Source organism: Sinohyriopsis cumingii, chromosome 9, assembly GCF_028554795.1.
Source record: "Sinohyriopsis cumingii isolate HCF-2022 chromosome 9, ASM2855479v2, whole genome shotgun sequence".
NCBI lineage: Eukaryota > Metazoa > Mollusca > Bivalvia > Unionida > Unionidae > Sinohyriopsis > Sinohyriopsis cumingii.
This window is the reverse complement of record NC_142969.1, coordinates 55,867,014-55,891,285: the sequence shown is the minus strand read 5'-3', so window position 1 is coordinate 55,891,285 and position 24,272 is coordinate 55,867,014. Positions and strand designations below refer to the sequence as shown.

General features: G+C 36.0%; 1 pseudogene across 1 annotated transcript in view; it reads right to left on the bottom strand.

Annotated features, from left to right (window-relative positions):
- Positions 1 to 1,727: 1,727 nt before the first annotated feature.
- Positions 1,728 to 24,272, bottom strand: part of LOC149791861 (methionine--tRNA ligase, cytoplasmic-like) — a 58,672-nt pseudogene continuing 36,127 nt past the window's right edge. Inside the window, exons 8-18 of the transcript XR_016423307.1 lie at positions 22,730 to 22,900; positions 18,956 to 19,051; positions 17,972 to 18,089; positions 15,229 to 15,362; positions 14,471 to 14,525; positions 11,386 to 11,517; positions 10,292 to 10,400; positions 9,114 to 9,117; positions 6,027 to 6,202; positions 5,365 to 5,469; positions 1,728 to 2,010 (exon numbers count right to left, since the gene is read on the bottom strand). The product of XR_016423307.1 is annotated as a methionine--tRNA ligase, cytoplasmic-like (transcript). The remainder of the gene's footprint in view (positions 2,011 to 5,364; positions 5,470 to 6,026; positions 6,203 to 9,113; positions 9,118 to 10,291; positions 10,401 to 11,385; positions 11,518 to 14,470; positions 14,526 to 15,228; positions 15,363 to 17,971; positions 18,090 to 18,955; positions 19,052 to 22,729; positions 22,901 to 24,272) is intronic.

Below are 24,272 nucleotides of genomic sequence, written 5' to 3'. Positions count from 1 at the left end.
AACTCGACTTACAAGCTGGCATAGATAGTACTACCATGTGATATAATGTCTGTAAAATTTCAATAATTCTTCCTCTGAGAAAGTTTTCAATGAACTTATGTTTACCATCCTTTCGATATGTGTTCATATTATATTCATGTAAGGAGACGAAATGATGCAAAAGAAAATGTGGACAGATGATCTCATAGCCCAACCTTTATTTTGGCTTGCAAACTTTTGAAGTTACCAAAGGCTCCCTAACTTGGGGTTTAAATGTCTAAAACTTCGAATAAAATCAAACCTGCTACTATAATCCTGATTTTGTTTGTCATAACAATTTTGACTAATCAAATTTCACATTAAAATTAATCACATAACATTATGAAACATGATACAACGGTTCCTTTTATCCGCTATGCCAAAAAAGGTAAATCATAAGCTGACCACAGGACTAAAATATTTATTTTCTTCCTTTTCTCCGGTAGCATCCTTTCGGTTTGACTCCTGTATCAGGGTCAGTTTTTCCTTTAACTCCAAAGGCTTAGCACCTTCAACATGAATAACGGATTGATCTGCTTCGCTGGTCTTCAACTCCCTAACCTTACTGCCCTTTAAAAAGATCAGTCCAAAAGGACATGATAATATCATCATGCATAACTCAGCTAGGAAATTCTGAAATCTGACTTGCTTACTTCCAACCATTGACCAATCAGTTTGAGCATAAAAATGTATTATTAGAGCACCATCACAGTGAAACTGGGTTACAGTGACCTGTATTTCATTTGTGACTTGTGTTTGTTCAGCTTATCACTGTCTGAGGCATGGTTATTCTTGTCCCTTGAAACATTGTTCTTATAATTGTTGTAATACACACCTTATGTACTCACTTATAAGACAAGTCCAACAGCAAACTGCACAAACCCAGATCTGCCACAGCATAATGCAGAAGCAGATCTGGGTCTATGCAGTTTGTTAGGAGTAGTCAGTAGAACAAACAACACAGACTATAATTTACTGATGCATGATACTACTGCAGATCAGGATCGTTGTTGTTTGCATTTTGACTCTACTTACATGCAAGTATAAACTGTATGCAAGTATTACAAAGTAGACATTTTAAATTTGAGACAACTATTCTGTGCATATTAAAGCAATTCATGCCACCTTTTTTTTGTTGCTGCTGTTGTTATAGGGTTTAACGCCATTTTTCAGCACACGATTGGCTATACATGGCTGCCACTATTAATGGTGGAGAAAGAATCCGGCAAAACTCCAGAAAGCATTTTATATTCTGTCCAATTTTGTCATATGAAATGTCTATGTCTATGTAACATAATTTAAAATAAACAATATATGTTGGGGTTCCCACTTTTATGTTCTGTACATGCTGCTAGAAAGTCGAGTGTTTAAGGGTCCACAGCACTGAATACTCTTTTAGTATAATTTGCTATGCATGGATTGTTTTAAATCAGTCTTTAAGAGGATTTGATAGACCTAGGAATAATAAACTTTTGATATTTTAGGGCAGAAGGCTTGTTCACCATTTATAATCGAAAACGCAAGTCGAACAGATAAAAGGCAAAGTGTTGTTATCAAAGGTGTGATCAAATGAAATACACATGTACAAATTGGGAATGCACTACTGTAGAATATGGACCATGCAAACTACCAAAAGTAGTACGATCAGACTGCACCACATAAATACAGTAAATTTATATGGTACCCATCATTTTAGATTTTGTAGTTTTTTTTAAAACACAAACAGACACATATAAATGTCAATTCAAGTGAGTCTCAGAGTAACAGTCTCAGAAAATGACCTAAATTCAAATCCTAACCAAGAACTCAATGCAAATCTAAGTCCAAATCACTGAACAATGAAGTACAAATCCAAGTGCTTAGTTTTCATGAACTTGCCTACAACTAGGAATAACTCAAATGTTCCGTGACTTCTGCTGTGAGTTTGTCAATCTCCTCAGGACTTGCAGTACTAGCTAGGTCAACAGTCTCTGTAGTCTTCCCCTGGGATTTCTAAACAAACAATAATATAAAACACTTGTAAATTATAGCAAATTGAAACAATATAATACACTTAGGTTTCTATATGCATCTTCCCATCAGCAATAGCAGTAAGACACAGGTATCTTCCATCTGTGTTAAGTGATATTCAACATTACTGAGAGACAGTTTTCTTACTAGCAAAATAAATTTCTTCGATAATACTACCATGACCGTAATGCGCGTGCAGAACTACCTACATTGTGCACCCAGCCCTCCCACTTTAAAACAAGCTATAGGTTATATGCCCACATAAACCATCAGAGTGATCCCCCTTGATATTTGAATAGATTCCAGATCCCTTGAATACGTCAATTACTACTGGAGTAGAGTGCACATTATCTATGTAACTGTAAGGAGGCTGGAAGGATGTGCATGTTTTACGATTGGGTAAGTATTGTTGACGAAACATATTTTATTTAAAATTGGCTTCTTCTTCATGCATATTATGTGATCATAATAACTTTAGGAGACAGGCAAGAGGTGAGTGATTTACATCTCCTTACGATAGAGAGACCACCTCTGCTTTCCTAAGGTATGTGAGGCAGGTTCTGAAAAGACAACCAAGATGGATAATTGGCTCCACATGCTGGGGAATAACTTCAAAAAGTGGAAAAGTTACTGCCCCAAAACAAATCAAGCGGAAGTCATGAAACGAATCTTCAAGAAACTGCTGAATGACCCGAGAAGGTAACCTGTTGTTTTGTGGTAAAAATACCCACGCAGGTCTAGCTGAGCCTTTTGGCATGCAAGATCTCATAAAGGTGGCGAAATTAGTAAATTTTCCATTTTTCTTTGTACACTTTCAATCTGTAGGGCCATCTCACTTAAGCTATTCTTTCCATCACTTGACAAATATCTGTTATTGAGGACTTATTTAATATTATCCTAGCATGCAGATTAAACAACTCCGTATTGGGATGGAAATCCTACCATTGTGCCTGCTTGACCAGACGACAAAATGTCTCTATTTTCTTGGACATTTCTGCTGCTAGAGATATGATGTCATTAATCCACAATTTTTTTCTCACTTGAGTGGAAGAATCATGACGAGATGACACTCTGAATCGTTTGCTTTGTTAATCGCCTTCAAAATCAGATATGTTGGTGGGTAAGCATTCGCATCTAAACCATTCCAATTTTCTGGAAAGTCCATCGACCGCCCATGTCTTCGAATCCGGGACTTGTGGGAGAAAGGTTCCCACAAACAGAGTCACCATTGATCAATCCCAGTGGCCACATATGTGAGTGAAAATCAAGGGATGAAGCAACTCAGCGTTTTGAATTTGTTGATTCTTCTGGGATGGTGAGTCCGGTAATACATTTAGTCGGTCAGGAATATGATGAACTTGCAGGTGGATTTGTCACTCAAGACACCATCTTATACAATCCCAAGCAATAATGAAAATGTCTGAAGACTCTGTTTACCCTTGGTGTCTAAAATAATTCAACACAGTGGAATTGTTGGACAGAATGAGAATGCCCTTTCCATACAACAACAACAACAACAACGAATCAAACTGTAAACTGCACAGACCAAGATCTGCCACTGCATAATACACTTATAGTCTTTTAGGAGTAGTCAGCAAAACAAACATCATAACCCTGATCTGCCAGCACATTATGCAATGACAGATCAGGGTCTATTTTACTTGCAGTTGTACAGTGACTTGTAGTTGAGTATATACAGTTGAGACTCATCAGTGTTGATGTAGACTAGTTCAAAATATTGGGTTGTTATTGTTGTTGTTATAGGGTTTAACGCCATTTTTCAGCACAAGATGGGCTATACATGGCGGCCAGTATAAATCATGGAGGAAGAACCATGGAAAACCCAGGGAAGAACCACCGACCCACTAGAAGCTACTGGCAGGCTTTCCCATGTACCCACGCTAGCAGAGCCTTGGATTCGAACCCACGCAGATGGAGGTGAGATGGCAATGATCCGGAACGGTGGGCAGTTTAGACCACTCGGCCACTCGTGGCCCGTTGAAAATACTGGGTAACAGAATTATACTGGAATAGATTTAATATGACAGCCACTACATGAAGCAAATGGAAATAGTTAAACCATAAACAAAGAAGAGAGTCCCAATTGTTTGTTTATTTTAATAGGCTGTATGAAGCTTTTTGAAACTATTGGGCAATGAAAAACATCAGTGTTACTGAACTGAATTTACAAGTTGCCTAATAAATCATCAATATTAATAACGCAAATATTGTCAATATTACAATAAGTTTACAAAGTAATAATTTTACATTCTACATCCAAAATTAAACAAGGTATCTACATGTATATACAGGACCTGCTTTAAATTTTCCATATTAGTTTCTGTACTGGTATTTCAACGTTGCATACCGGTTTATGTATCAGTATTTAAAATTTCCATACCAATATATATATACTGGTATTTCAATTTGTGCATACCAGTGTATGTACTGGTATTTCAATTTTCCAAACCAGTCTATGTACTGGTATTTCAATTTTCCATACCAGTCTATGTACTGGTATTTCAATTTTCCATACCAGTCTGTATACTGTATTTAAATTGTCCATACCAGTCAATGTACTGGTATTTCAGTTGAATATCTAGCTTAATTGTAGTATAGTTTCTTTTACATTTCATATCATGCTACAATTACTACTGTAGGAATACAAACATTTTAATGTAAAAATGAATTATTGCACTATAAAACAATTAAGAACTAATATAATATATTCCAGTGTAGACATTTCATCACATAAAATTTGACAGCTGTTCCATTTCAACTTACATGGTACACAGTAAAGGCAGTTTAAAAACAAATATGCCAAAATAATTACTTGAAATATTACTATAATTGAAATTCGTGCATATATGACCTTTAAACCCTACTGAGGATACCATAGAAGAGAGGCAATAATCATACCTATGATATTGGCAGAGTGCTAGAGTGTAAGAGTTGACAAAATATTCTTTGACTTAAGTACATTATGTTAGATGATTTAACTGAGGTAACACAAGTGTACTGATTCAAAATGTAAACAGATTGTCTTTGGGTTCATTTCTACTATATATTAAAATGTTGCAGACTGTGTGGAATATGGGTACGAACTTGACTAAAAAGATTCGCGCAGCACACCGTTGACAGATTTCCCCAAACGTGCAACTTTTATTTTTGTGGAAATATTTGCAGTGTATAATCATTTGGTTCAAAATATCACCAGAAAATAATCTTTGCTTAAGAAAAATTAATCTGTGAAAAACTTAATTTTGGTGAATGTCCATCTATATTAATTTCATATTTTATTGGGATCTCATATAACACAAGCTCTACATGTCTTACCTTATTAGCTGCATCTTTTGAAGGTGCAGGGCCTGGTGGCCCTGAACGTTTCTTTTTCAATTCCTCTATTACTGCAGGTTCAATCTTTTGGAAGAGTGGAAAAGGCTGTAAAAGAATAATATTTAAGAAATCAATGGATACAAATAATGTAATTGGTGAATGCAGAATATTACAAATGGATCACACCACTGTCAAGTGTGGGTCATGGGGCATGAATGACTTTTATTATACAATGTCAAGATCTATAACATAATGTTCATATCAAATGGATCAAATGATTGTTCTGATGTTATTTCCAACTTCAAACCGTTCTTCTTGTACATGCCATATAGTCATGAAACTGAGCACAAAACGGAATTCATGTCTAATTTCAGAACTTGTACAAGTTTTATGTCTAGATTTATATCCTAACTTGGGGAATGTAAGTCTGATTTTTATATTTGTAGGTTTCTGGCTAAGTTAGCTTTTGTATTCACTCTTTCCATGAGGATGAAAAGAGGTACACCAGGAAAGCCAGCTTCAAAATATGGCTTTTAATTAATATTTACAAAACACTGCACAGACCCAGGTCTGCCGGTGCATTATGCGATGGCACATCTGGGTCTTTGTAGTTGGACTGAACATATCAGTGAGCATATATTGTATACAATAATAGCTCTTACCTTTCCCATCTTGTGCCCTGAAGGTAAATGGCAGACAAAGTCCTTATAGATGAAATAACATTCCTGTGGTGCATTCAGCTGCTCCTGTATGGTTCTACTAACATCTGGCATGTATGGTTGAAGCAGCACTGAGAGAAGGCATCCAATGTTGGCACATAAGCTGCACACAGTGCCTGCTTTACACCTGCAAATAGAGTTAAGGAGTGTTGCAGTGTCATCTTTTCAATACATGTACAATGGATCCCATTTACAACTAAATCTGATTTGTCAGTTTTTGAGAACATGATAAAGGGCTAAATCAAACCAATATCTAATTGAAATTTAGATACCAATATCCATTACCTTCTGCATATTGTTTTATCAGTTTTGCTTTAGCAAGCTAATTTCACTGGTCTCGTGTTTTTTTTTTTTTTTGTTTTTTTTTTTTTTTTTTTTTTAAATGCGAATGATACAGCACTGGAGGCTAAACTAAACAATGAACCCAGTTCAAAGAGATGGTGATCGAAACAGCTAAGTGAGTCATGAAGAAATCCAACAATATACTGATAGGAAAAACTCCAAAATGTTCTGTAGTGCCATTAAAGCTGTTCATGCTCCTTCCAGATTAGGATCCACACCATCTACTCTCAGAAGATGGCATAATAACCATCAAAAACATCGAAGGGAATTAAAGAAAGATGAAAGGAACATTTTAGTCAGCTCCTCAATCACCGATCTACTGTCAATAGAGCAACAGTGTAACAAATCCATCAAAGACCAGTTTGTGAAGAGTTGGAGTTGCCCCCATCTGAGGAGGAAGTGTGGAAGGCCATTGAACAGATGAACTGTGGCATAGCACCACTTAAAGATTGAATCCTGCAGAGATATTCAAGGCTGCTGGCACAGAAGCATTTGCAGCTTTCCATTACATCCTCACCAGTATCTGGTACAAGGATGATATGCCTGCTGATCTAGGAGATGTCACCATCATCTCACTGTACAATAACAAATGTGCTAGAGCTTACTACTACAGCTATAAAGGAATCTCTCTGCTCTCCATTGCAGGAAAGATTCTTGTCACACCATCCTGAACAGACCTGTTGCAATCATTTCAGAGAAACTGCTACCTGAACCACAGTTTTGATTCCGTCCAGGCCGCAGCACAGTCAACGTGATCTTCAGTGGGAGGCAAATAGAGGAGAAATGCATGGAACAGCACATACAATGTTTATGGACCTCACCAAGGCTGTCAACTCTGTAAATAGAGAAGCCCTGTAGTTTCTCCTTGGAAAAATGGCTGACCTAGAAAGTTCACCCCCCTTATCCAGTTGTTCAATGACGACATGACAGGAGAGGTCTTGGCCAATAGCGAGTACGGAGGGCACTTTGGCGTCTTCACCAGAGTGAAGCAGGTCTGTAAGCTTGTTCATATGCTGTTCAACCTTTTCTTCAACCAAGTCCTACTCCATGCCGTGAAGGACCTAGGCATTGGAGTCTACATCAAGTATCACCTTGATGGATCCCTGTTTGATTGGTATCAGCTCATTGCAAGAACAAAGACAATGGAAACATTACCTCTCGAAGCTGTTTGTAGATGATTGTGCACTTATGGCACACAAGGAAAACCACCTACAGACCACTGTGAATAAGTTCTATGAGGCATCCAGGCTGTCGGATCGGACAATAAACCTAGATAAAAAAGAGGTAGTCTTTCATCCAGCTCCTTACACAAACCCACCACAACCCACCATCCAGATTGAGGAGAGACAGCTGAAGAATGTGGAGTGCGTTACGTACCTTGGACGCACAATATCTTCAGATGGTGTGCTGGACAAGGAAAATACAGCCGGATCTGGAAAGCAAGCCAAGCCCTAGGACGATTTCATGTCAGAATCTTGCAGCAAAAAGACTTTTTGGATGCCCACCAAACTCAAAATCTATAACGCTTTTTTCCTCACAACCTTGCTCTAAGCTTGTGAAACACAGACCGTATACTGCAGGCATATGAAGCAGCTCAAACTATTCTGTGTGTGCTCACTATTGTCAATCATGCACGTCTGATGGTAAGACAAGTTGTACAACATAGAAGTCATCAACAGGGCCAGTGTTATTACCATTGAGGCATTGCTGCTGAAAGACTAGCTTTGATGGTTTGGCCATGTCATTCGGACGGAGGAGACCATAGGACAAAAACAGTTCTTCTCCGGTGAGCTCAGGCAAGGAAAACAGAAACAAGGACGCCCCAGGAAAAGGTACCAAGACAACATTAAGTGTAAGCGGAAATGGTGTGGAATCAAACCCAGCGAGCTTGAGGTCTCAGCCAAGGACTTGTCTACCTGGTGCACACTGGTGTAGGATGACCACAGCCAACAACTCACAGCCTTGAGAGAAAAACGGCACATTGCAGCAACCCAGACCATCATGTCTACAGACCTACCATACTCATTCTGTAACATCCTGTGTGCATCAGCTTTGGACTCATGAGCCAAATGCATAGTCGTCATGGGCTGCACAACTAGCGTCATCATCAGACACGTAGGACAACTGAATATCTCATAGAAGTGTGACGGAAACAAAGGAAAAAAATAATTTCTGCAAGACGTTCAAACACAATTTTACAATAGAACCTTTAATAGCAAAGTACATGCCCAATCAATTTGTAATGGTAGTATATTCAGGTATTAGTAGGGTATGGTTAATTTGGGAAATTATTGACGAGCTGGTCTCAATGACCATTATTTACTTATTTGAGCAACATTGCCCATGACCTCTGACTTTTAAACTCCAGATATTGCTATGTCTATGATAATTTTGTACAAGGTGTAATCTAAAACCTGTAACTACAGTGACTTGATTAAGTTAGCAGTATAGCTGACACCCAGTAAAATACACTGTGATGACATTAGAGATCTTGTTGATACAAATTGGAATTGCTCACATCGAAACAATACTTTTGATATAATAGGCAGTGAAACGTTGAGTGAGATGCCAACACCCTGGCAAGATATGTATCAGAGAGAGACAGTATACTTAAAACATCCTGGATCAATAAATGAGAAAATATTTAGTGGAATTGATAACTTATGTACAATTCAAACAGAATGCAACTTCTCTCTTGAAAATCTTAGGATGATCTGGAGTCTCACAAGGAGTACATATCCTTAACACATTACCATATGCTAGAAAATGAATAACAACTGACATCTATCTTTTACAATTTGGATTTGAACATATAATCTTTAACAAGATCCGATTTGACCACCACACTGGCATACTTTGCACATGTCAAACAGGTGATCAAAGGATCATGGAGATAATCATATTTGTAATATTTAAAATTAATTTGTGCCAAACACTACTGCTTTGAGAAAAATTAATATGAGTTATTTTGTCATGTAAAACAAAAACTTGCCGCTAACAGTATTAATTTCATAACATCATCACTCAGAAATTTCTGTACATTCCTAACTGAAAGAAACTTCTGAAGTAATGGTACAGTTAGAAAGTACCGCGGTATGTACCACCAGGAAAATATACATCAGTAAATTGGTAGGCTGGTAATACCACAAACCTCAAGTTACCGTGCAGACAACTTGATATAAAATAGCCAGTTTGTTTAAATCTAGGAAGCTGAAGATGGCATGGGGATGGACGGATTGCCATCGATGGACAAATGTAAAACATTACAGCATTCACCGAAACATTTAACGATATTTAAACCTACATACCTGTCCTCCTCACTCCCTTTAATCAGAACCTATAACTTGTATCCTAAATACCTGTCCTCCTCACTCAATTTAATCAGCACCATGACTTTTATTTTACACACCTGTCCTCCGCACTAAATTTAATCAGCACACATGACTTTTATCCGACATACCTGTCCTCTTGATTGACTTTAATCATCACCAATGACTTGCATTCCTAAAAATCTGTCTTCACTCCCTTCAATCAGCACGCAGTTTGTATTCCTACATACCTGTATTCTTCACTCCCTTTAATCAGCACCATGTCTTATATTCTTGCATACCTGTATTCTTTATGCCCTTTAATCAGCACCCATTGTTTGTATTTTTATATGCCCATTTTATTTACCCACTTAATCAGCACCCACAACTTGTATTCCTGCATATATGTTTTTTTTCACCCCCTTTAATCATCATCCATGGCTAATATTCATACATACATGTATTATTCACTCCCTTCAATTAGCACCCATGGCTTGTATTCCTACATACCCGTATATTTAACTCCCTTGAGTCAGCACTCATGGTTTGTATTCCTACATATCTGTCTTCTTCAGTCCCTTTAATTAACACCCATGGCTTGTATTCCTGCATGTACTGGTTACCAAGTCTTGAGATGTTAAGGATGTTCCGTATGGAGTCCCTTAACCTGTAGAATGAGTAGTAAATTAATTTCTGTTATTTCCTTGTGAACATTATCCATATACCTAAAAGTCGAGCATTTACTAATTTTATTATGAAACCGAAATTTAGTCAAGGTGGACACTTAAACTTCAGATTGAATGCTTGAAATGTGAGAAAATATAACCTACTCAAACCGCAGTAGTAGTGCATTCTAAAAATGAAATGTTATTAAAAATTTGATAAAATAATCTGACATGGTTTTCATGAGATTCCATTTTTTCTGCCTATTAAATCACTGATTATATCAATCAACTATTGACCTGATTTATCAGTATATCACATACTTCAACTAGTGACCTTATTCATCAGAATATTACATATTTCAATTGATGTCCTTATTTATCAGTATATTACATATTTCAACTATTGTCCTGATTCATCAGTATATCGCATACTTCAAAAATATTGAACTGATTCATCAGAATATTACATACTTCAGCTATTGATTTGATTCATCAGTACATTACTTCAAATATCGATCGGCTTCATCAGTATATTAGATACTTCAACTATTGTCCTGATTCATCAGTATATAACATACATAAACGAATGAACAAATCGTGTGTTTGCAGTATATTTCATTATGATTAAGCAAAGAAGGAAGAGACAGCAAAGCAGAAAGTCTGTAACAAAACTAGTTACTGTAAATACATAAACAGTTGCAATTCATCATTAAAAACAAAGCAATTGTCTGCAAAAAATGAAGGTTGCTTCCTAGGTATTCATTTTCTTTCACACATATATGTGCTTGCTTTTGCTACAATAATATTGGAAGACCTCTGTATGCCTTTGTCTCGTATTCGCTTGCTATCCTTATTTTACAGTGTGTGATTCAAAGCAGATGAAAAGACAACAGCACATACCCATATCTACTAGTTCACTGTAATGGAATATGTCATTTGCAATTAGGCCTGCATTATACAGGAAAATTAATTCAAATCTGTTCTTACTTTGCCTGTTCCATATTCTCGATATACGTGTGAAGCTCACGATTGATCATGGCCAGTAGGTTGAATTCCTCAGCTGTCAGATCCATTGGCTGAATTGTGCCTTCAAAGTTGCTGTCCACAAACTTTTGGGCTCTGAAGAAAACATAATGAAGCATTTTCAACCAATAATGAAATGTATCAGACAAAAAGAGTGGGGATATATAACCATCAATCTGTCAAAATGATAAGCATGTATAACAGCATGTGGGTACAATATTGGCTGTGTAGCGTCAAAGTATCATCCAAATAACTTTATGAATGAACGTATAAACAAAAATAAACAAAAAGATCAAGATTTATAAACCTTCAACAAAGGCAAATTCAATGATTGCCATCATTATTTCACACTATTTACTGCACACGTCAATCCAAGACAAACCAAAGAAGAGCACAAAACCACTCCAATGACACAAACACACAATCCATCACATGCAATTCTTCCTGTTATGACCAAAACAGAAAATCCCACATTCACGTCTTCATGTTATGACCCAAACACTAAATCCATCATATGCATGTCTTCCTGCTATGACTCAAACACAAAATCCATACAATATGTGTTTTCCTGATAAAACACAAACACAAAATGTCTGCCTGCACTGACCCACACACTAAATCCATCACACGTATGTCTTACTGTTTTGGCCAAAACGCAAAATCCATCACATGCAGGTCTTCCTGTTATGATCCAAACACAAAATTCATCATATGCAAGTCTTCCTGTTATGACCAAAACACTATATCCATCACATGACAGTCTTCCTTTTTTGATCCAAACACAAAATCCATCAGATGTATATCTTCCAAACACAAAATGTCTTCATGCTATGACCCGCACATTAAATCCATCACATTCAAGTCTTCCTGCTATGACCCAGACACAAAATCCCAAATGCATGTCTTCCTGCTATGACCCAAGTACAAATTCCAACATGTATGTCTTCCTGCTATGACCCAAACATACAATCCAATACATGCAGTTCTTCCTGCTATGAACCACACATAAAATCACACATCTAAGCCTTCCTGACCTGACCCACACACAAAATACACCCCATGTATGCCTTCCTGTTTTGACCAAAACACAAAATCTATCACATGTAAATCTTCCTATTATGACCCAAACACAAAATCCATCACATGGAAGTCTTCAAGTTTTGACAAAAACAAAACATCCATCCCATGCAAGTCTAAATCCATCACATGCAAGTCTTCCTTACAAAAGCAAACAACCCATTACATGTGTATCTACCATCTGTTACCCAAACACAAAATCAATCACATGCATGTCTTCATGTTATGACCCACGCACAGAATCCATCACATGCATGTCTTCCTCTTTTGACCAAAACACAAGATTACACGTAAGTCTTCCTGTTATGACCAAAACACAAAATCCATCACATGTATCTCTTCCTGTTATGACCGAAATACAAAATCTCATCACATACATATCTTCCTGTTTTGAACCAAACACAAAATTCATTATGTTCAGGTCTTTATGCTATGAACCACAGACTAAATCCATCACATGAATGTCTTCCTGTTTTGACTAAAAACACAAAATCGATCACATGTCTTCCAGCTATGACCACATAAAATGTGAAACATTCATGTCTTCTGTTTCGACCCAAATACAAAATCCAAATCTTCCTGTTATTTCCATGACACAAAATCCATCACATGCAAATCTTCCTGTTATTTCCATGACACAAAATCCGCAACATGCAAATCTTCCTGTTATTTCCATGACACAAAATCTATCACATGCAAATCTTCCTGTTATTTAAATGGCACAATATCCATCACATGCATGTCTTCCTGTTATTTCCATGACACAAAATCCATCACATGCAAATCTTCCTGTTATTTCCATGACACAAAATCCGTCACATGCATGTCTTCCTGTTATTTCCATGACACAAAATCCATCACATGCAAATCTTCCTGTTATTTCCATGACACAAAATCCATCACATGCATGTCTTCCTGTTTTGACCCAAACAAAATCTTGCGCATGCATGTCTTCCTGCCACGACAAACACAAAATCCATCATATTATTGTCTGCCTGTTATGCTCACACACAAAATCCCACATGCATGTCTCCTTGTTTTGACCCAAACAAAAAATCCATCACATGCATGTATTCCTGTTTTGACCGAAAAACAAAATGCATCACATGCAGGTCTTTCTCTTATGATTGCAAATGAAAACATCTGAAATGTCATTGTAATGTCTTACATTTAACCTCTGACCACCTCCAAGGGGTTGGAGTCAAAATGGGACCATTTCTATGGATGGTTTCCACAGGAATAAAATACATATAATTTCTCAGTCTGTCAGCTTAGGAGATTTAGCAATGGACAGATATAAGGATGGATGGATTGAAGGAATCACAACATCCTCACTGTGAACTCTTAAGTGTGGGGATATTATGGCAAAAGTGGGTTCAGCCAAGTAAACTTAAATATATCAGTACTGTGACAATCATTTTGGGATTGAAGAATGAAGCCAAAAGTCTATTAAGTTACTTATTTTACAAATTAATTTTGCTAATATGATACGTATGTGTGTGATTTAGATTTTTAACGTAGCTTTAAATAATCTTAAGTGTGGCAGTTTATAGTGATGTCTAGCATTGGGACATCATGCCGCAGACATGTAGCATGATGTCCTACCCAATCACATCATCCTGATACCAGGCCAACCAGTCATAATACTAACTTCTTAATGCTGAACGCCAAGCGAAGCATATGTTTACACAGGTTTACAATATAGCATAATTTAATATAATATGATAATCAGCTTTGTTTGAACATTGATTAAATGCATGTACAACTAATGTACATAACCTAAAGTCTTCAAGTGATGAAGATTATGAAAAAAGGAAATAAACATTTTTTTGGCTCATTCCTTAATTTATAATATTTAAGGATTTCCATTTCCTTTCCTCCCTCTATGTGTCACCATTGTCCTCTTATCTGGTCACAAGATGGCAGCTACAACAATCGAAAAAAGTAATTAAGGATATTTCTTCTTGTCTACCTGTTGATAAAGTTCCCAAGGTTGTTTAAAAGTCATCCCAACTAAAGCTGCTATCCTGAAATTTAATTTGAAAAGATCAAGTCAACTGTTGCATGTTTGAAGCATGGATCATTATGTAAAGAGTTCTGGACCGTTACATTTATATACCTATCATCCAGCATGGTTTAACAACTGTGCATTTTACCCTATTAACCATGCATAAAATCAAAACATTATAATTTACATCTCTCTACCAATATTTCGGAAATTTTCACAAAAAAAACCCATAAAATTTCTGCTTAGTTATTTCATGACATTTTTCAAAACTACCAGATTCAAATTTTCAGAACATGTGTGCCCACCCTGTAAACCCAAAAGGTATAAGTGAAATATTTTGTTTTTCAAAAAGGAAAAAGTGTTAAAAATTGTTATAATGCAAAGTTTACTTTGTATACCTCAAGTGGTTTTGACTCAATCATGCTAACAAGGTTTTGTGTAAAAAGACAATTTGCAAAAAGTAAAACAAAAAATAATTAAACAATTTGAAATCTTGTATCTGTGAAAAATTGAATGGCTCCGAATTCAATAGTTTTTGTTCTAAACTAAAATTGGGATGGAAGTACAGATGTGCAAATGTACAACAAATAACTGCAAAGCAATATGCTCCCTTATTTTGCAGTAGGTGAATAAATACTCTCACTGTACATAAATAATATGACATTGAGCAAATGAAATTGTCTTGTTTTAAGCAATCATTCAATTATAGTAATAAATCTTACCTGTGTTTCTGGCCTGATATACAACAGGTAGAACCTGTAGATATCAGCAGGTATTCCTGTGTCTTTAGCCTGATCACCAAACACACCTGCGCCCCTGCTCTTGGAAAACTTCCCATCCTCATAGTTCAAGAACTCTGAAAATATGCAATACATGAAGTGCCTTTTTTAAAGCACGAATAAGGTTTCTATGAGAAGAGTAATTATGTTTTGCATGAAATGTCTGGTACAGTCACACTTTGGAGAAAAAATTGACCCTGGCATGGATGAAATGATATCTCTGCAGATGTTTCCTTAACCTTGTGATGAGTAAAATCTGACAAAAAATAAGATATTTCATACTAGGATATAATGCATTATGTAATATAACAACCTTATTGAAAGATCACCTATCTAAGGAGAAAACATTTTATTGGTTGAATGAGTGTCTAGCCTCTCAAGACCGGTTTCACTCTATCTGCATTATTCATATTCAAACAGGAAAGCTTTGTGTAATGACTATAGGTCGTAAACAATGTAACATCAAAAGAAGAAAGAAAAAATATTAGTCAAATTCAACAAATAGCTTAATTCTCTAAGTCACAAACTGAAAATGTAAGAGACACTTACAGTATTATGAATTAAATCCCAAATACTCTTAAATGTCCTGACACAAGTCCAAAAGTATAGAATATTTAAAAGGAATGCCAATAATCTTGAATGTCCTGATGTGCCACAATGATGCAATCCAGAATGTTTTTGAATGAGTTCTCAATAATCCCAAAGTAGTGTTTTAGTCCAAAAAGTTAATAAGCACTTTGCAAATCCAATCAATAATTTAAACAAATAATTCCTATCAAAGTATATCTGAAGATAACTATAAACTCTGATCATAGATTCCCAAAGACTGATATAAAACAGGAATGAATACTTGTTTACCCATATACTCTATTTATACAGACTGTCACCTGAGCTATTACACAACAGAATGTTCTGCAGAACTGCTCATTTCTAAGGAAAAAATTCACTTACTCATAAACAAGGTTATGTCCTGAACTTAAATTCAAGTAAACATCTAAAGACAAAACTCAGGTAGGGACAACCCTCAATCACAAACAAAAAACAAAATATTGATATACATTTTACCTGGATTTCCTACATGTCAAACCAATGACAAAATATTAAAGTAAAACAAGTGACCATGAATTCAAGATCAAAAGGATGAGAATGCATGCTAAAGAAGGAACTGTATTAGCTTCATAATGATTCAAAATATGAAGAAAATCCATCCAAGGGTTATAGAAAAATAAGCACAAACAAAATGTGTCTACAACTGTGACATAAAAAAAAGCCTTTCTCCCAAGATCCCAAGGTTCAAGTGACCAGTGCAGTGCTGCACACTGGATGCCAAGGGCAGGATACACTGTATCCTTCTTTGTCCATATATGGGGACCAGTCACCATTTTAAATGTACAAATGACAATAATAATATATAATGCACTTATATACCATAAAAATGATAATCTTTGTAGTTTCAACATTTTTGCCATTTCAACTTTGTGGTCTGCACTGTCCTTTCAAAATTTACATGAAAATATACAATTTAGTAATCAACATTTTATCACATGTTAAAAAACTCATGAAAACATTATCTGGTTAACCTGAAATGAGATCTACCATGGAATATTTCATTCCAGATATTGCTCTCTCATTTACCTGCTATCATTTATTATAATAAATACCTATGATTTCTAAATAATTTTTCTTTCCAAACTAACCAATCATTAATATCAAGACAAATTGTGTTCACATAAATTTAGTCATTCTGTCAACCTCAAATTAAATTAAATCTTCCTGGCCATTGAGGGGGGACGTCAATCTCGAAATATGTTACACTAACGGCCGTCAGATGTGTTCAATTGCATCCCCGCCAACTTTCACAAACTTGGAAAATATAAGCATATACAAAAGACCTTAACATTACTCTCAGCATAAATATTTAGAACTGCTCATAACCCAAGGTCAAAGTGCCAAGCATGCATATTACAGAATCAATTTTCTCAGATTCATAATGATCCATGCAAAGTGTGAAGACAATTAATTTAGTCATATAGAAAAAAGTGGCCATTAAAAAAAAACTTTAAAGAAACCTTAATGTCAATTTAATATTGTGACCTTGATTCTAAGGCCAAAGGGGAAAGCAAATAATGAATTGTCTCCATAACGATATATTCAAAGCATGATGAAACTCCATCAAGAGAGTTAGAAAATATAAGCAAATAAACAAACTTTAACCCAAATTGTATATGAATGTAACAATGCGGCTAAGATCATAGAGAAAAGCAAAATTGTGCTATAGGATTTGTCTTAGCTTCATAATGATTCATCTAAAGCATGAAGAAAACACATCAAGAATGTTATGAAATATATGCAAACAAAATCCCAAAACAGAACAAATTGGATTACGCAGCTATCACCAGAAATGTGCTTTGTCTTGCATCCAACTAACATGCACTCAACAACAAATGTGCATTTTATATCTCTCTGTCTTTATTTGTATACTCTCTCTACCTCGCTCTCACTTGTACTCACAGAAAATGAGTACTAGCACACACATACTGCTTGTAGCAATCTACTTGTTCACACTCTCTCTTGCATTTATGGTGAATACATGTGTCCAATTAATCTGGGAGAGATATAATTCAAATGGACAAGACTAAGATACAGAGAAAAGAGAAATGGACATGTTAAGAAAGACATATCTAACCTGTAGCTATCATGTGATTTACAATGGTGTAACCGTCATCTGCTCCCAGCAATGTAAAAGGGAAGATAACACTGTGAAATGGCACATTGTCTTTTCCAAGGAAGTTATACAGCTCCACCTGTATAAATTTTCGATGAAAGCAAACAATCATTAAATTAATTAAAAGAGGAGTTTTAAAAGATAGCCATGTGCAAATTAATAGTTGTCATGTTAACTTTTAATTTGGGATTGCAAATGCATGGATAAATGTTTCCCTTACCACTGTGCTCACCAGCACTCAACCCCATGTGATACAAATTATAATATATCCCTTCACTCTTTTCAATATCTACTGGTTCATTTCCTATTATCACAACTTATTTAACTCTTAGTGTGTTCTTCATGCTTTGTGTAAGAACTTTTCTTCTTCCAGATAAAATGAAAATATTTATTTAAACATTGATTCAATCTGGAGAGGAATTAACATAAAAATAAATGCAATTGGTGTTAGTTCACAAAACAGTGGAGGAATTAATTTTTATGAGCAACAACATTATCAAAATGTAGTAAATGTATGCTCCTCTTTTAAAAACGATTAGACATTCTTCCATACTGATTACAATCTCACCACTGAATCTTGAAGATAGACAATTCAGATCACTTTAAAAAAGAAAACTGTTTTTAGATGTTGAATACATGCTGGCAACTGGTCTGATGGTCACCTGAAAGTTACTGCTCCATCAGACAAAAGATCCTGGACATTCATTGTTCTGTCTGCAATATTATTATTTCATGCATTGTTGTGGTTTTGTTGAAGATAACAATTTTGCAGCACCTACATTCATGGAATTAGGTAGATGGTCCTATTGTTTTCAAACGATTACTGCTCGTTGTGTCCTTAATCAGTGGTTTGCTGCGACCACAAGCTCCAGAAAACTTGGTACCACCACACAATAAGAATGAGCTTACCATTTTTATAAACATAAAAAGTTACTTTCTACAAACCTGTTGTGGATTTTTCCACCATTTCTTCCAATGGTCAGTGTAGTTCGCAGTGATAGAAATGTATCCAATAGGAGCATCAAACCACACATAGAACACCTGTAATAAAAACAACAAAAGATCAACTACGATGACTTGCCATCACAAATTCCCAGCCACAGACAGTGGTCAAAATTCTACCTATCACATACAGTCAAACCTGTTCTAATGGTCACCTTTACTCAGCGGTCACCTGTGTTCACAACCATTCTAATTTCCCCCTGGCAAATTTTCTATACAACCGTCCTGTATGTAATCACCTGCCTTCCTTGGCCAGGTGTTTCCTAACCAAACAATGGTTTATCCATGCCTAAAGCAGTCACTAGAGAATCTCCACACTGACTGTTCAATCTACGTACACTGAATCTTTGCTTCATGATGAAGGCATTGTTTATATAAAGGAATATCAGGTGAACTGATATGCAATCATTTCTTATACACTTGTACTCGTAACTCCAGTTAGTTCCACTTACAGTGTCAAAAAGTGTCAACATGTCAAATTCAAAAGCGAGGCCATTTTTATCACCAGGGTTGAAAGTTAGAGTAATTTATTTTGTGGATTGTGCAAATAGTTGTGTTATTGCAGGATAAATGTAAATCACTTTCTGTGCCAGTGTGATGTTTACAATTAAGCATCTTCATTTATTTACTGTGAATCTAATCAATCTCTGAAAAAAATGCGTTTTTAAGAAGAGATATGAATTACATCCCTTTGCTTTAGTGACGATTAAACTGTAAATAACACATCTTCCTGCAATGACTGCATATGTAAAGTTTGGTCAAAAACTGTTTGGAAACGTCGTACTTAAAATTGTTGTAAATCTTAAATTTTACCCACCCATCCACACACCCCACCCAGGTTATGAAATAAGCATTTGTCTACCTGTCCAATAACAATAATGTTCTGGTTGGGTGAATAAAAACATCAAAATAGTAAGTCCATTTGACCAGCTTAAAATAAAGAACGGATTAGAAAAATCAATCTGGGGGACACCAACTGTCCTGGAGGACCCAGGTCTTTTTAAGTTTGCTGGTCCTTCAAGCCCATGACACATTTAGGCAATGGGGAAAACTGCCAAAAGCACGAACCAAATATGACACCCTTATTGCAAATGATTAGTAAATAGGAAACAAGCAGAAATGTTCATTAATTTCCATCTACAGTTTACGAGGATATATTTCAGATCAGATCTATCTTCATTTAGGACCAATCAGGCACCATAAGTCATCTTTCAGTGAAAACCCCATTCACCTATGACCATTGATTTGAGAAGCAATCACAGCATCATTTTTAAGATGGTCACTGTTGTGACTATACTAGATGTCTGAATGGCACCATTTTCATCTAGGATAAAGTATACATCATAAGAAGTCTTTCTTCACAATCCCATGCTGGCATATCCATCTAGTCAGGAGGAGTAGTGACATCAAGATTCTTAAGATAATAGTTGTTTGAGTTGCACCATTTTCATTAAGACCAACTAGACATTACAAGAAGTCTTCCTGGAGGAGTAGCGGTAACACGATTTTCATATTAAAAATGCTGCTGCTTTTGGTTTGATGCCATTTATCAGCACATGACCGACCATACATGGTGGCCAGTATGAATGGTCGAGTAAGAACCTAGAAAAGACCTGGTAAGAACCAGTTACCCACATTGAGCTCCTGACCAGCTTTCTCACATTCCCACATTGGCATAAGCCTGAGATTTGAACCAACACTGACAGAGGTGAGATGGCAGTGATCGATAAAAGAAAGTGCTTGAGACCACTTGGCCTCACAGGGATCTCCTATTAGACTTCAGACCTGCATCATTTTCATTTAAGACCAACTAGACATTACAAGAAGTCTTCCTGGAGGAGTAGCGGTAACACGATTTTCATATTAAAAATGCTACTGCTTTTGGTTTGATGCCATTTGTCAGCACATGACCGACCATACATGGTGGCCAGTATGAATGGTCGAGTAAGAACCTAGAAAAGACCTGGTAAGAACCAGTTACCCACATTGAGCTCCTGACCAGCTTTCTCACATTCCCACATTGGCATAAGCCTGAGATTTGAACCAACACTGACAGAGGTGATATGGCAGTGATCGATAAAAGAAAGTGCTTGAGACCACTTGGCCTCACAGGGATCTCCTATCAGACTTCAGACCTGCATCATTTTCATTTAAGACCAATCAGACATCACAAGAAGTCTTCTGGTGAAAATATAAAGTCAATATGACTTTCCAATTAGAAGAAGCAGCAATAAACAAGATTTTCAAGATGGATACCGTGGCAGGCATGCTAGACATCAAATTAGCACCATTTTCATTTTGTACAAAGTAAACATCATGAGAAGTTGTTGATAGAACCATCCATTCAAGAAGAGTAGTTATAATTAGGACCAGCAAGACCATAAGATGACTATGTGTGTCAAGTGTAATGGCAATCCTCCAATTAGTTTATGAGGAGTGGCAATAACAAACTTGTGTTAATGTACGGACGGATGACTCACAGACAACATCCCATAAGCTCTTCTGACCTATGACGAATGTATGAATATCTATCAAAATACTAATGCTGGATGTAACATGATTGGTATCCTGACAGTCTAAGGGTCACTGAATTTAGGTAACAACAACCTAGTGTTTTTGTTGATTCTAATAAAATCTTGCTATCAAATTAACTAAAGACATTGATCTTATCTTTATCCTATTGACAGACAAGACAACACAGTTGGAGTTAAAAAGTATGCAATTTATGATACCGTGCAGATATCACAGACTTTCTGCAGACTGGTTTCCTTATTAACATACAAGACATAAAACCTGCTGGTAAAAAGTGTGTAACTCATGTAATGCAGATACCATGGACACTCTGCAGACCCTAGAGACCATGAGATTCAAAATTCAAAGAACCTTAATTAAATAGGCTTTTCTCTCATCTACATGGAACACCAAAAAAAATGTAACTCCAACAAGAATGTTCACAGAAAAATGAAAATGTATGGAAAATCATAAAAATAACATGACAAACAATGTTTAACCAAAACATTTACAAATTCTTTTATTTGTGGACTGCAAAAAAATCAGATAAAAATGCTGATACCTGTGTGTGACTTTTATGTTAATATACATATCCATTCTGCATTACTATTACAAGAAACTGAATGTATCAACATTACATAAATATGTCAAAGACATATATAAGATAACTTATTCTAAAGCTGTGCACATTTTATATATATATATTATTATTATATTTATCCCATCTAAAACTGGCTATCATCCTGCATCCTAGACCCTGTTTTCCACCTATGACAAACTATATCCTATGAGTTGAATGTTGTTTTCCACCTATGACAAACTATATCCTATGAGTTATTGCGTATTTCCCACCTATGACATAATATATCCTATGAGTTGTATCTTATTTACTACCTATGACATAATATATCCTATGAGTTGTATCTTATTTACTACCTATGACATACTATATCCTATGAGTTGTATCTTATTTCCCACCTATGACATACTATATCCTATGAGTTGTATCTTATTTACTACCTATGACATAATATATCCTATGAGTTGTATCTTATTTACTACCTATTACATACTATATGCTATGAGGTGTAACTTATTTCCCACCTATGACATACTATATCTTATGAGTTGTATGTTCTGCTTAATGTTATCTTTTGTAATCACAACAGGATGATAGGCATAAACACAGCTAACTCAAATTCTTACCTTATCTGTATAGCCCTCCAGAGGAACAGGGGTTCCCCACTTCAGATCTCGGCTGATACATCGGGGCTTCAGACCATCACGTATCCAGGAATTGGTGATTTGTTTAGAATTGGATGTCCAGGTTCCTTCTTTGAACACTCGATTCAGATGTTCTTGTAATGTGGGCTCAGCCTGAAACAATATAGACACAGGGGTGAAATAACAAAGAATGTAGGAAATTAAACTGATCATATTGATAGTTTTCACTACATTCTACATTCCATTGTAAAAGACATGCATTTATGTGCTGCAGTGAAATGGTGAGTTTTCTGATTTTGTATATAAGGTAAAGAATAAATATGTCAATATGTCATGGATGTCCCTGCAATATAATGCAACTGAAGGGTATAGTTTCTTAAGGTCAAAAACAGAATCCATTACATTTGTTTGAAAATATAGTGAAAGTGACCTACATCATTATAATGTAAAGCCTCGTACCAAATTTGTTTTCTTTCCATAAAGTCTTTAAAAAGTTATTAGAGTAAACACAATTACGATGCAACTTAAGGCCAATGTTCCAAGTCAAACAAAAGTCCATAACTCGGTTTTGAATCTACTAAGTCCCATAATGGTTATTGTGCAGAAACATATTCTCTCGGGATTTTATGTGACGTGACATGATGCGACATGATGGTCTAGACTGGTTTGGTGTTTTATGGCATAGCATTACAATTAGGTGTTTTAGTGTTCATGGCAATTGCAGAAAGTGCCTAAGGCACGCATATGTAACCAATCTGGTTTGATCCAATGGTTTAATTTAATCTGATTTGTTTTATAAAGGATTTTACTAAAAAACTAGGAAATTCACTAACCCCCTCAAAGAGGGAAGGGGTGTGCAACAGCTTACTGTGGTCGGGGTTACACATCAAACTGCTACTATTTTTTCCTAACCTACCATTTAATTGGGTTTATGAGTAAACAGTTTCCTTTTTTCTCTCTTCCCCATCTCCCTCTGATGTAAAGGGTTTTATTTTTCTTGATTTCTTACAGATTGAATGTCATACCACCTTTATTTGGTTAATTTCAACCATCAAACTGTTTAGGTACATGCTCATTGGAACTTTGTATTGTAACTGCACTTTTTCATTGAGAAATTATCCTCATTTCCTCAGTAACATGAACATCTCGTCTGCATTGTTCACCTGCTTCAGCAGCAGTCCCCTCTTCATCATTTCAAGTTAAACTGGAGCATTTCTGTCCAGTACATTTGCACCAGCTGCCAACATTATAGAGAGGAAATTTATATTTTCCTCTCTGTCATTACTCTGACGTAAAAAAGCTATCCACTCCATTTAATGACTTGAAAGCTACTGGCCCAGATTTGAGGTAGCAATTTCAAAATCCATATTGGCACAATTACATGTACACTGGTTAATTTCTGGAGTGTTCCAGTTTTAAATATAAGCAATGCTGCCAGATACTGTCTTATAGAATGAGACTGACTGTTTATTCTTACAAACTGTTATTATAATTATCACGTACCAGCGTATCAAACCTGCATAAA